This window comes from Mustela nigripes, chromosome 5 (assembly GCF_022355385.1).
Source record: "Mustela nigripes isolate SB6536 chromosome 5, MUSNIG.SB6536, whole genome shotgun sequence".
Taxonomy (NCBI): Eukaryota; Metazoa; Chordata; class Mammalia; order Carnivora; family Mustelidae; genus Mustela; species Mustela nigripes.
Window position 1 is genome coordinate 76,896,651 of NC_081561.1, and position 13,595 is coordinate 76,910,245.

The window sequence follows — 13,595 nt, forward strand, 5'->3', positions numbered from 1 at the left end:
ACCGATGACCCAATATACCACCTATTCCAAACAAACGCAAACCCTTGTTAGCATTCCTCTCACCAAAGAACAAAAAGGAATAGGGTATTTCCAGTTGAAGGCAGGTTTTTTCTTTTTTTAAATATTTTATTTATTTATTTGACAGAGATTACAAGTAGGTGGAGAGGCAGGCAGAGAGAGAGGAGGAAGCAGGCTCCCTGCTGAGCAGAAAGCTGGATGTGGAGCTCGATCCCAGGACACTGGGATCATGACCTGAGCCGAAGGCAGAGGCTTTAACCCACTGAGCCACCCAGGTGCCCCTGAAGGCAGGTTTTCATAAGCTTGTAAAGACAAACTTTCAGGGGATTTATGGAGAATTTGAAGAATTTTGCTCTTTCCTCACCACACATCTCTGCAGACAAATACAATGCCCCGACACATGCATATGATGTAATACAGTAGGGAATTGTTACGGTGAACTGGAGAGGACAGGCTCTGTCTAAGGAATGGGCTGTGAGGGAATTATCTGCAGCTTATTGGTGTCATACAGAAATGTGGGCTTTTTATAGAGAAGCTAGAAATCTGTATTGTTATGTACTGGTTGGCCCTAATTGAAATTCAGACAAACAACACCTTTTTTTAAAAGATTTATTTTTATTTTATTTATTTATTTGAGAGAGAGAGCATGAGGAGAGAGAGCATGAGAAGGGAGAAGTCAGAGGGAGAAGCAGACATCCTACTGAGCATGGAGCCCGATGTGAGACTCGATCCCAGGACTCCAGGATTATGACCTAAGCCGAAGGCAGCTGCTTAACCAACTGAGCCACCCAGGTGCCCTGACAAACAATACTTTGTAAGCAAAATAATACAGAGCATCTCTCTGTATGAATACTAATTCATATTTATGAATACCTACCACATACCTCATATTGAATGTAATATCCAAATATCAATTAAACTGTGCAGACATCATCAGGAAGCTCACAATATACCGTGGGAGACAGAGAAGCAATTAATTATCATACAAGCTGGGAAATGCCAGGCTTCAGGTTCTGTGAAGCAGTGCTTTGTCTTACTGTGGTATTACCACCATCAGAATAGTACTTGGCACAGGGCAGCTATTGGAAAAAAATATTTACTGAACTAACGAAACATATTCAATATGACTATATTCAGAAAATACGAGGTTCTGGGGTCAAAGAGGAAGATGGGGGTGTAGACTGAATGTAAAAGCAGGAACGGAGGCTTCATACATCTGCAAAGAACTCCACGCTGCATTTTCCCCATGTTAATTTCTAACCCATATCCCATGTTAAATGCAGGCATATGGTCAGGTCCAGAAGGCAGGGAAATACATTGTTGCAACTGCTATCATTCAGTATGAAACTCAGACTAGAGCCAAATGAATGGCCTGTGGGCTTATTTATTTCTACTTCTCCACAGAAGTAAAGATGTTCTCTATGTTGCTTGTATAATCTTAGAAACAAAGGCTGTGAGCACTGCTTTGCCATAACCAAAAGTGGTTTGGGAACCAATCAACAAAAGCAGCCCCAAGGAAACCCCCCAAAATAGCAAGCTGAACTAGGGAATCCCGGAACAGTCTGTTTAGAAGCTGCCTACAAAGCACCCAAATTCATTTTATTAAATATTTGCTTTTATTTTCAGTGTATTTTATTATATGTTCATTTACTGCTAACTAATGTACTTTATATGGCACCTGTGATACAGTAATAATAAAACCAGCAGAGTCACTGCTCATTATGAGTTTCCTAATTTACTAGGCAAAGGGTCTATTCAGTCAGCAATTTAAAACTGTGATGAAAGCAATGATAATGTAAAAACAATAGTAACTGGCAATGATTGAACACTAATTCATCTCTAACACTTTACATATATTATCTCAATTAATTCTTAAAATATTTTATTTATTCATTTGAGAGAGAGAGACAGAGAGAGAGAGCATGAGCAGAGAGGAGAGGCAGAGGGAGAGGGAGAAGCAGACTCCCTGCTGAGCTGGAAGCCCAAAAGGAAGACATGTAGTCATCTGAGTCACACCCAGGCACCCTTAAAACACCACTTAGATTTAACAAGCTCTTCAGGTGATTCTGATGTATGATAAAGTTTGAGAAGAGCTGGTCTAAAATTACAGTTAAGTAAGTAGCAGGATTAGGTTTTGACCCAAGTATTTTTTATCTTTATATACTAGGTCATAATGGAGAAAGGCTTAAGCCAGTCTGGAACCGGAGATGGTATGGGGAGCTAGGGAAAATTTCCAGAGAGAAGTAACATCTTATCTTGAATCTGTTGGATGAAGAGTCAGCCAGTTGAAGATAGAGAAGAGGGGAAAGGGAAAAACAAAGCCTTCCATGTAAAAAAAAAAACCATTTCTGGGACACAATTCAGCAGGTCTGTAACAAAATTTGAGGAGAACAAATGATGCTGATGGCATGAATCAGATCTCGAAGGATACTGGATAAGGTTGTGGCAAGCAAAAAATTTCCATAATCAGATTGTCATAGAAGAAATACATAGATGCAAAAGTAGAAGTCCAAATGGCCACAAGGTAAAGGGACATCATGCAAGGGAAATGAGGGAAAGTAGGCTCTAAAATTCTGAGAGCTTTTTTCAGTGGGCCTTTGTTTTTCATTCATTCCGTAAATATTTGTTCAGTTCTGCCATAGATACTATACTATCTGGTTATACAAATGTGACTTACTCTCCTCCCCACCAAAGATCTAACTGTTTACAGTGGGTAAGAGGATGTAGATAATTAGCTAAAACTAATTAACGAAGAGCAATGGATGAAGAACAAACAAAAGATTCAGAGGACGAAGAGGCAACTATGATTCCAGATCCTGAGAGATGAGAGGAAATCATCTGAGGTGGCTGATCTTTGAAGGCTGTACAAAATCTCGACAAAAGTAAAAACAAATAAAAGAAAAAGCAAGGACTGAGGGGAATAGGTGGGCCCTTACAGACTCACTGACTTCAGACAAGAAGTAATGGAGTCAATAAGATCGATAAACCATTGGCCACACTAATCCAAAAGAAAAGAGAGAAAGCCCAAATTAATAAAATTATGAATGAAAACGGAGAGATCACAACTAGGAAGTAGAAACAATCATCAGAAGTTATTATCAACAGTTATATGCCAATAAGCTAAGCAACCTAGATGAAATGATTGCATTCCTAGAAAACCATAAACTCCCAAAATTGAACCAGGAAGATATTGACAACCCGAATAGACCTATATCTAGCAACAAGATTGAAGCAGTGATCAAAAACCTCCCCAAAAACAAGAGCCCAGGACCTGATGGATTCCCTGGGGAATTCTACCAAACTTTCAAAGAAGAAATAACACCTATTCTCCTGAAGCTGTTTCAAAGAATTGAAGCAGAAGGAAAACTTCCAGACTCTTTTTATGAAGCCAGCATGACCTTGACCCCCAAACCAGGCAAAGACCCTACCAAAAAGGAGAATTTCAGACCAATATCACTGATGAATATGGATGCTAAGATTCTCAACAAGATCCTAGCAAACAGGATCCAACAACACATTTAAAAAGATTATCCACCATGATCAGGTGGGATTCATCCCTGGGTTACGAGGATGGTTCAACATTTGCAAAACAATCAATGTGATAGAACAAATCAATAAGAGAAGAGAGAAGAGCCACATGGTCCTCTCAACTGATGCAGAAAAAGCATTTGACAAAATCCAGCATCCGTTCCTGATTAAAACGCTTCAAAGTATAGGGATAAAGGGCACATTCCTGAACTTCATAAAATCTATCTATGAAAGACCCATAGCAAATATCATCCTCAATGGGAAAAAGCTTGCAGCCTTCCCATTGAGATCAGGAACACGAAAAGGATGCCCACTCTCACCACTCTTGTTCAACATAGTATTAGAAGTCCTAGCAAGAGCAACAGACAACAACATCAGTCAACAACAGAACACTCATGAAAGAAATTGAAAAAGACACAAAAAGATGGAAAAACCATTCCATGCTCTTGGATCGGAAGAATAAACATTGTTAAAATGTTTAGAGCAATCTATGTTAAAAAGTATAGAGCAATCTATACTTATAATGCCATTCCGATCAAAATTCCACCTGTAGTTTTCAAAGAGCTGGAACAAATAATCCTAAAATTTGTATGGAATCAGAAGAGACCCCAAATCGCTAAGGAAATGTTGAAAAACAAAAATAAAACTGGTGGCATCACGTTACCTGATTTCAAGCTTTACTACAAAGCTGTGATCACCAAGACAGCATGGTACTGGCTTAAAAACAGACACATAGACCAGTGGAACAGAGTAGAGAGCCCAGATATGGACCCTCAACTCTATGGTCAAATAATCTTTGACAAAACAGGAAAAAATACACAGTGGAAAAAAGACAGTCTCTTCAATAAATGGTGCTGGGAAAATTGGACAGCTATATGTAGAAGAATGAAACTCGACCACTCTCTTACACTGTTCACAAAGATAAACTCGAAATTGATAAAAGACTTCAATGTGAGACAGGAATCCACCAGAATCCTAGAGGAGAACATAGGCAATAACCTCTTGGATATCAGCCACAGCAACTTCTTTCAAGATATTTCTCCAAAAGCAAAGGAAACAAAAGCTAAAATGAACTTTTGGGACTTCACCAAGATCAAAAGCTTCTGCACAGCAAAGGAACCAGTCAACGAAACAAAGAGGCAACCCACGGAATGGGAGGAGATATTTATAAATGACAGTACAGACAAAAGGTTGATATCCAGGATCTATAAAGAACTCCTCAAACTCAACACGCATAAAACAGATAATCATATCAAAAAATGGGCAGAAGATATGAACAGACACTTCTCCAATGAAGATATACAAATGGCTATCAGACACATGAAAAGATGTTCATCATCACTAGCCATCAGGGAGATTCAAATTAAAACCACATTGAGATACCACCTTAAATCAGTTAGAATGGCCAAAATTAGCAAGACAGGAAACAACATATGTTGGAGAGGATGTGGAGAAAGGGGAACCCTCTTACACTGTTGGTGGGAATGCAAGTTGGTGCAGCCACTTTGGAAAGCAGTGTGGAGATTCCTCAAGAAATTAAAAATGGAGCTTCCCTATGACCCTGCAATTGCACTACTGGGTATTTACCCCAAAGATACAGTTGTAGTGAAAAGAAGGGCCATCTGTACTCCAATGTTTATAGCAGCAATGGCCATGGTCGCCAAACTGTGGAAAGAACCAAGATGCCCTTCAACGGACGAATGGATAAGGAAGATGTGGTCCATATACACTATGGAGTATTATGCCTCCATCAGAAAGGATGAATACCCAACTTTTGTAGCAACATGGACAGGACTGGAAGAGATTATGCTGAGTGAAATAAGTCAAGCAGAGAGAGTCGATTATCATATGGTTTCACTTATTTGTGGAGCATAACAAATAACATGGAAGACAAGGGGAGATAGAAAGGAGAAGGGAATTGAGGGAAATTGGAAGGGGAGGTGAGCCATGAGAGACTACGGACTCTGAAAAACAACCCGAGGGTTTTGAAGGGGCAGGGGATGGGAGGTTGGGGGAACCAGGTGGTGAGTATTAGAAAGGGCACAGATTGCATGGAGCACTGGGTGTGGTGCAAAAACAATGAATACTGTTACACTGCAAAGAAATAAAAAATTAAAAAAAAAAAGTAATGGGGGTAGAGACACTACAGAGCTCAGGGAGAAGGAGACACTTATAAAGCACTGAGGTCAGCTTGTGGAGCTGAGAAATTTAGACTTTATCCTGTGGGCAATGTTAAAATGAGCCCTCTAAATTAATATCGGAGAAAGGCTGAAATCAGGCCATCCTTTCCTAAGAGGCATTTTCCATTTTACTTTTATTTGAATATCACTCAAGTGAGGTGTCAAACCCAAAGCTCTGAAAAAAGATTTCTCCTTGAAGAAAGGTAAACTGCCTGTAAGGCGCTTCTAACTCAAGTACCTTCAAGTATCACGTTTAAATGTTCGGTAAATATTTAATCATCTTTTCATATTCCCGTAAGCTTTTATTAACTTTCTGACTCTAATAAAACAAAGACAAGACTCATTTGGGTAGAGAAAGTTGGAGAACTAATATAAGTCCACTCTCTCTCTCTCTCTCTCTCTTTTTTTTTTTTTTTCAAGATTTTATTTATTTGAGAGAAGGAAAGAGAGAGGGAAAAGTAGACTCCCCGCTGAGCGGAGAGACCAATGTGGGGCTCCATCCTGGGATCCCGGGATCATGACCTGAGGCCAAGGCAGATGCCTAAATGACAGAACAACTGAGGTGCCCCATAAGTCCAGTCTCTTTCTTGTGAGTGTAAATTCCCTTCAGCAACTCCCCACCCTATCATCCTGTTCCACCTCCACGCATGAAATCCAGGGAAGAATTCAGGCACGAGTTCAGGAAAGCTGTTTGGGATACCAGAACTAAATCTCACATTTTCATCTTCGTTTTCAAAGTAGGCTTTTCAGATGGCTCTCTAGATAAAAGTGTTGGAAGCATTGTCTTGTCCACATCTTAATTCTTTTCTTTCCCAGGCTCAACTAGTCCCAAGGAGGCTGCTAATCTTTTTCATCCATAGGACGGCCAGGAATTAGAAGGTTTTTCCGAAAAAACACATGCTTGCACAGCAATGATAGAAAATGGATTGTTCATGTTCTAAAAATATTTTGAGACTGCCTTTTCCTCCCTCTCAACTGAAATCTGGTCTACTTCTTAATATGTAGCATCTTTATGTTTTCAGCAATTAAACAACAGAGAAAAACCTGTCTAAAATGGTACTGAAAGACATGATATGTATGAAAGCTTCCTACATTTTTGCTAAAATTGAAGAGAACCATTTGTACAGTGATGAAATCAAGAAGGAAACTATAGCTGTATTCATATCTAGGATTTACTGAGCACTCACTGTGCGTCATGCACATTTCTAATCTTTTAACATGTAACTACTCATTTGATCTTACAACAGACTTAGGAGGTTGACACCAATTATCTGAAGCACTCAAAGGATAAATCATTCAGCTATTAAGTGTTAGAATCAGGGTCTAATTTATCCAGCTTCAGCATTCTTGTTCTGAATAATTACATTACAGTGTTACACCAAAGGAAGAAACATACAGGGCAGGATTATCCCTGAGCATGTTCTCCTCTACGCTGTCACACCACTGCTGCCTGGGCTTGGGGCCCTAGTTTACATACATTACACACAAGCAATATGTTTTTTCTATTTTCAACATAGGGCTCACCAGCAGTGACATACACACCCACACTCATCCTCTAAATTTCCAGCAATGTTGGGAAAGAGGCATGGGGATTTCCAGTGGAAGACTGGAGGAAAACCAAGATGCAGGGACTCTGGCTCTGGCTCTGGGGCAGTCTGAATGTTTCTGTCCTACCCCACCCTCCGTATTCATAGGTTGAAATCCTCATGGTCAATGTGATGATGGTATTTGGAGGTAGGGTCTCTGAGACGTGCTTAGGTCATAAGGGTGGAACTCTCAGGATGGGATGAGTGCCCTTACCAAAAGAGACCTAGAGCGCTCCCCAGCCCTTTCTGCCTAGCGAGGATACAAGTCTGCAGCCTGAAAGAGGGTCCTCACCTGACCACAAGGGCACAAGTCTGATCTCAGACTTCTAGGCTCCAGGAACTGTGAGAAATAAATTTCTGTTATAAGAAATTTATAAGCTACCCAGTATGTGTTTTGTTATAGTGGCTCGAATGGACTAAGACAGGCTTCAACCCATTTTGAAGGGAAACAGGAGAGGCTCTAGAATCTTCCTCCTTCCCTCCTATGGTATCCTTGACACCTACCAGAGAGAGTCCCAGATCAGGGGCTGGCACCCAGAGATCTTCCTCATGACCATTCTCCACTCTCTCCCTTAAAAGAGGGAAGCAGGATCCCAAGTTTTATATAAAGACATGATCTTGGGGGGCCAAAGGGAATGAGGGTGAAGGAGGCAGGCTAGGATGATCAGGTCATGCCGTTCTGTGCAAAATCGTCCCACAGCTGGTTGTCTCATTCAGAATCAGAGCCACACTTTACGAAGGCCTAGGAGACCTTGATCACACACTGCATTTATCCTGGTAATGTCTTCTAAAGATTGCATCAGGCTTCAACCCAGACCAATTAAAACGGATTCTGGGGTTAGGCCCAGGCATTTGTTTCAGAATTTGCAGGGTGAGCACAATGTACTCTGAGAACCACTGCTCTCCTGCCTGACTAGTCTGCCACCCCCCATCTCCAACAAGCTTTTGTGCCTCATCTGTCACCACATGCACCCCCGTTTTCCTTGTGCTCGTGTCACAGACATCCCTGTGGTTCCTCAAACATGCCAAGTGTGCTCCAAATAGGGGCCTTTGCTCTACCCTCAACATTCTTCCTTCCTTTTTTTAGTGATTAAGTCTTTCCACAGTGAGATTCTTCACAAAACTGGTTGTATTTTCCCCCTCCCAATAGGTAGGCCATTTGCAATATGCCCCATTAAGAGGCAGAGTCTATTTCTGTGCCTCTTTAAAAAGGGCTGGCCCTTTGACTTGCTTTCAACAATAAAATGTGGTAGGAGTAAAGTGTGGTAGCAGAGGTGACATGCTAGTTCTGACACTACCCTCAAGGATCTGGCACACTTGTGCTCACTCTCTCTTGGACACAGGCTGCCTCATATGACAAGTCTAGGATAGCCTGCTAGGTAGAAAGAGTCACATGGCCTAGTTACTCCCATTGTCCTAGACAATAGCCAGCAAACTTCCAGATACAGAGACTTGATTGTCAGCTGTTACTGACCAAAAATAAATGCAGGGACCCAATTAAGACCAAAATAATCCATATAGAGGACCAAAGAATTAAGTAAATAGATAATTATTGTTTTAAGCCATTAAATTGTGGGATGGTTTGTTACACAGCTAAAGCTGATACATTTACCAAATATTTATCATCATTGGAATTGAAAAAGCCCCAGTTGATATTTATGGGGAAAAAAATCTCCTATTCAAAATTCCAGAAAAGCGAAAGACTCATGTAAAAGATCAAGAAAAAGAGTTAAAGGGGGTTCTCAAAAATAAGAAAAAAATAAAGTTCAATGTATTTTCCTTGTTCCTATTTTTCTCCTGCCTTTGTCAATATTTTGATTCCATAAAATATTTTTTAATAAAACTGAGCTTTAAATAAATTATTATAAAGGCTCACCTTCCAGTTCCAGATTGCAGATGTTTCTTTTAATAAAAGTAGGTGTTCAGTTAGCACCAAAGGTGTGATATGAGTTAACAGCTAATAAAGTTCATCCTAACAGTCAGGCTTATTACAGGGTCTGGCTCAGCACATTTTTGAAGTTAACACACCTGAACTTAGCTTTTATTCTTCCTTTTCAGGAAGAAGTGATGTATACACATTTACAGTGTTTCCCTAGATATAGGTTTCTTATTTATATGTCAGTTCCACCTTTAGTTTATCAAATTTCAATTGTCCTTTTGTTTCTGTGAATTTCCCAGGCAGAGGAATAAAAATAACTTTAATTTTATGACTTTCTACTTATGTTTCAGAAGTGAAACATAAAGAATTTAAAGGAAGCTGTACTCAGAAAATCCTCAACTGTAACGTAGGATTAGATTTTTCAAATTTCTACTGATCATTAGTTAAAAAGACCCAACTTTGGAAAAGGACAGCACGGAGAACAGCTTGCTAATAGTGCATAAGTGTTTTTATGCTGGAACTCACTTTCCATGATTAGTACAGTGAAATTCAGGTAAGCCAAAAACTTGAACAGCAAAATATTCAACTTCACCCCAGAAAATTTAAGAGATCTTAAATACCATGGGATATCAGAGAGAGAAAAAAGAAAGAAAAAAAAAATGGAGGCTCTTCTTATTAATGGGTTGTTGTTATACTATAGGACCAGAGGAAGTGACATAGTGAGGAAGCTGGAGTTGAAGTTGTAATAGTTGGGTCTTATAAATTATCTGTGAAGAATATCTCTTTAAAGTTAGGACCCAGAGGCGCCTGTGTGGCTCAGTGGGTTAAGCCGCTGCCTTCGGCTCGGGTCATGATCTCAGGGTCCTGGGATCGAGTCCCGCATCAGGCTCTCTGCTCAGCAGGGAGCCTGCTTCCTCCTCTCTCTCTGCCTGCCTCTCTGCCTATTTGTGATCTCTCTCTGTCAAATAAATAAATAAAATCTTTAAAAAAAAAAAAAGTTAGGACCCAAATGGAGCACCTGACTGGCTTAGTTGGGAGAGCACTCAACTATTAATCTCAGGGTCATGAGTTCAGGCCCCAAGTTGGGCATGAAATGAGTAACTGCCTGCTTTCTATTGTGTGATTCATACCATATGATCAAAACAAGATCCTCAGGGAGAATTAGTCTCGGTATTCTCCAAACTACTCCAGGACCCTCAAGGGGCTCAAGGTTACTGGCAAGAGAGTTTCTAATACAAGAAATTCTCATGTCATTGTAGAATCCTCTTTTGGAGTAGTGTATAGGTTTTTAGTGGGTTTTCCAAACTACTGATAATAAATGGATCCCAAAGTAAGACCATCTTGCTTTAAAAAAGCAAAGACAACATAGTGCTTCTCTGTTATTTGTGTCATGCAAATAACATGCAAATGTCTCAGAAAGTTTCACACAAACAAGGGGAAGCTCTCTCAGTTAGACTTACTTCTTTAAGTCTGAAAACCTGGTTAATGAATTTTGAAGTAATTGTTAAAAATTATTTTATGGGGGCACCTGGGTGGCTCAGTGGGTTAAAGCCTCTGCCTTCGGCTCAGGTCATGATCCCAGGGTCCTGGGATCTAGCTCCACATCCAGCTTTCTGCTGAGCAGGGAGCCTGCTTCTGCTCTCTCTCTCTGCCTGCCTCTCTGCCTACTTATGATCTCGGTCTGTCAAATAAATAAATAAATAAAATCTTTAAAAAAAATTATTTTATGCCTTAGACCCTTTATCCGCAATAAATATATCCTCACTATGCTATGAATTTCATGAGCAAATACAGAGCTTTCTATTCCCTTCTAATTTGCTCTAGTTAATGAACTGAATTCTAGGTGCCATTGCATTTAGCAACTAAAATGCATTTAGCAAATTATGGCTGAACAGCGATAGCAGTGCCTTATGGCCTTTTTCTATGCCGAACCAAAGTAGGAAAAAATATACTGCAGCCAGCATTTATAAACTGAAATGATGATTTGTCCGGTCTTTTTTATATTGTGTCTCAACAAGCTTCTACCTTATTAATACAGAAGTTTTTGTACTAAGTTCAGAATCTTGGAAGAAATACGCTTAAAATACCATTGGCGTGCCAGGATCCTGAGGGGTGAGTATTTAGGTACTTTAAAATGATTCTTTAGACAATTATACATACATTTAAGATATTCTGTGATAAAATTTTAAAGGTCAGAGTACTCAGTCATTTCTGAAATGTACTGAAAAGGAGTAGCTGTTAGTTCCTGGAATAATACCTAGACTAGGTTAAAAAGTTATAGCCCATAGTTGTGTTTTAACATTTTTGGAATTGTTGCCAATTTTTAAAATGTGGACAATTTACATTCTAAAAATCAAGATTTCCAGCTTCACTTGAAAAATGGGAAGACCTGGTAACGTTAGGTCCTGATTATGGCATGACATCCTTGGGTTGCAACTAAATATTGAGACATACAATATTGAGTTTGCCCCATCAGTCTTACACAAAGAAGTTCCTTCATTTATATAATCGGTTGGCCCCTAGTGACAGTAAAATGTTCAAACTCTGCCCTGGACTGCTAAGGTCACGTATGTAGAAGGTGCTAAGAAAACCAATCTTCCATTCAGCACCCTACAGGAATCCTTTGTATACCACCTAGTCTCTGCCGGTGCTTTTCCAGAAGCTTGTTCCCAAATGAGGCAGGCAAGCCAATCCCTTTACACATGGCTCTAATGGATAAAATGTCTGTATTTCGATCCCGAATTCACTTAAAGTTAAAAATGACTCACAGTGGGGCACTTGAGTGGTTCAGACAGTTGGGTGTCCAACTCTTGATCTCAGATAGGGTCTTGATCTCAGAGTCGTGAGTTTAAGCCCTGTGTTGGGCCCCATGCTGGGCATGGAGACTACTTTAAAAAAAAATTAAAGTGATTCAAATAATAAATCTATCTTATCTTCTGGGTGCCTGGGTGGCTCAGTTGTTAAGCTTCTGCCTTCAGCTCAGGTCATGATCCCAGCCAGCATCCTGGGATGGAGTCCCATATCAGGCTCCCCACTGAGCAGGGAGCCTGCTTTTCCCACTCCTACTCCCCCAGCTTGTGTTCCCTCTCTCTCTGTCAAACAAATAAAATCTTTTTTTAAAAAAGTCTATCTTTTCTTCTATATTAAATCCCTCCAAACATTGGAAGAGAGCAATCACATGTCAAGTATTTTCTTCTTCAGCCCATATATACATATATATACACATATGGCAATTTCTTCTTCTTCAGGATATATGTATACATCCACACTCCCCAGTTTTATAAGCATTTATTATATGACATGGTCTCATATCTAGCTTTGGGTCAACTAAACTCCCTAAGCCTCTTTTTGTGTAAATAGCTATGAATATATTTCTGTATATATTCTGTATAAACACAAAATGTATTTGTGTACATTTTAAAAAATCACATCATAGGACATCACATTTATTCATATTAAATTTCATCTTATTAGTGTGGGGTTTTTAGCACTCTCTTATGTTGGCATCATTTTGATTTTTTGTTCTGTCTTTGCCTGTATCTTTCTTGATTGCTACTAAGGAGGTTTCTGCTCAGTTTTTGCTTTGTTTTGTTTTTTTGTTTTTGCTTAGACATTCTTTAGTGTATAATAGGTGTTTACTAGAGACATAATTGAAATTACTTGAAACAAATGACATAAGAAGGAAGACTGAGTTAACTTGCTATAACAAATTTATGAAAACATTGATGAATAAACCAGGACATTCACAATCTTGCAGTCTCTATCACATACCAAGTAAGTAAAAATCGTGAATAAAGAATGATTATAGAATATTTTCTCTGCAAATCTTAAATGGATTGGAAAAAAAATCTGTTTCCATGGTTAATTTCAGTAATAACTATTCCTGAGGAACTGGCTCTTTTCCGTTTTTAAAAATAGAGAAAGTTGGGGAAGAAGTAATTGGTTTTTTTTCCTTCAAATTGATATCATTCAATTAATTAATTAATTTAAATTTAAATTTTTATTTAATTTATTTAATTTAATTTTTTTCAGTGTTCCAAAATTCACGTTTATGCACCACACCCAGTGCTCCACACAATATGTGCCCTCCATAGTAATTGGTTTAATTAAAAAAATTACATAGTATATTTAAAATGGCAAAGAACTGAACCCAAGCTTTTAAAATGAAATAACACATCCATGGAGTATGTTTTATTTGTACATGTTCGTTCCCATTCACTGAACAAATGAGTATGAGTCTGTGCACATGTCTGGGTGTATATGTGAATATTTGTATATATGTCTTGGAGCATGCATGTGTATATACGTATGTGTGCTTGGTCCTGGAAGGCATTTCAGCATATTGTAAACAGTGCTCAGTGAATTCTAAAACACAAGGCCAAACAGAATCTCTGTAACTTCTGT

At 39.2% G+C, this 13,595-nt stretch overlaps 1 protein-coding gene across 7 annotated transcripts in view; it reads right to left on the reverse strand.

The window, feature by feature from the left end:
* The window catches only part of MTCL3 (MTCL family member 3), a 64,848-nt gene that overhangs the window by 26,823 nt on the left and 24,430 nt on the right, over positions 1 to 13,595 (reverse strand). The gene's annotated exons all lie outside the window — the stretch shown is intronic.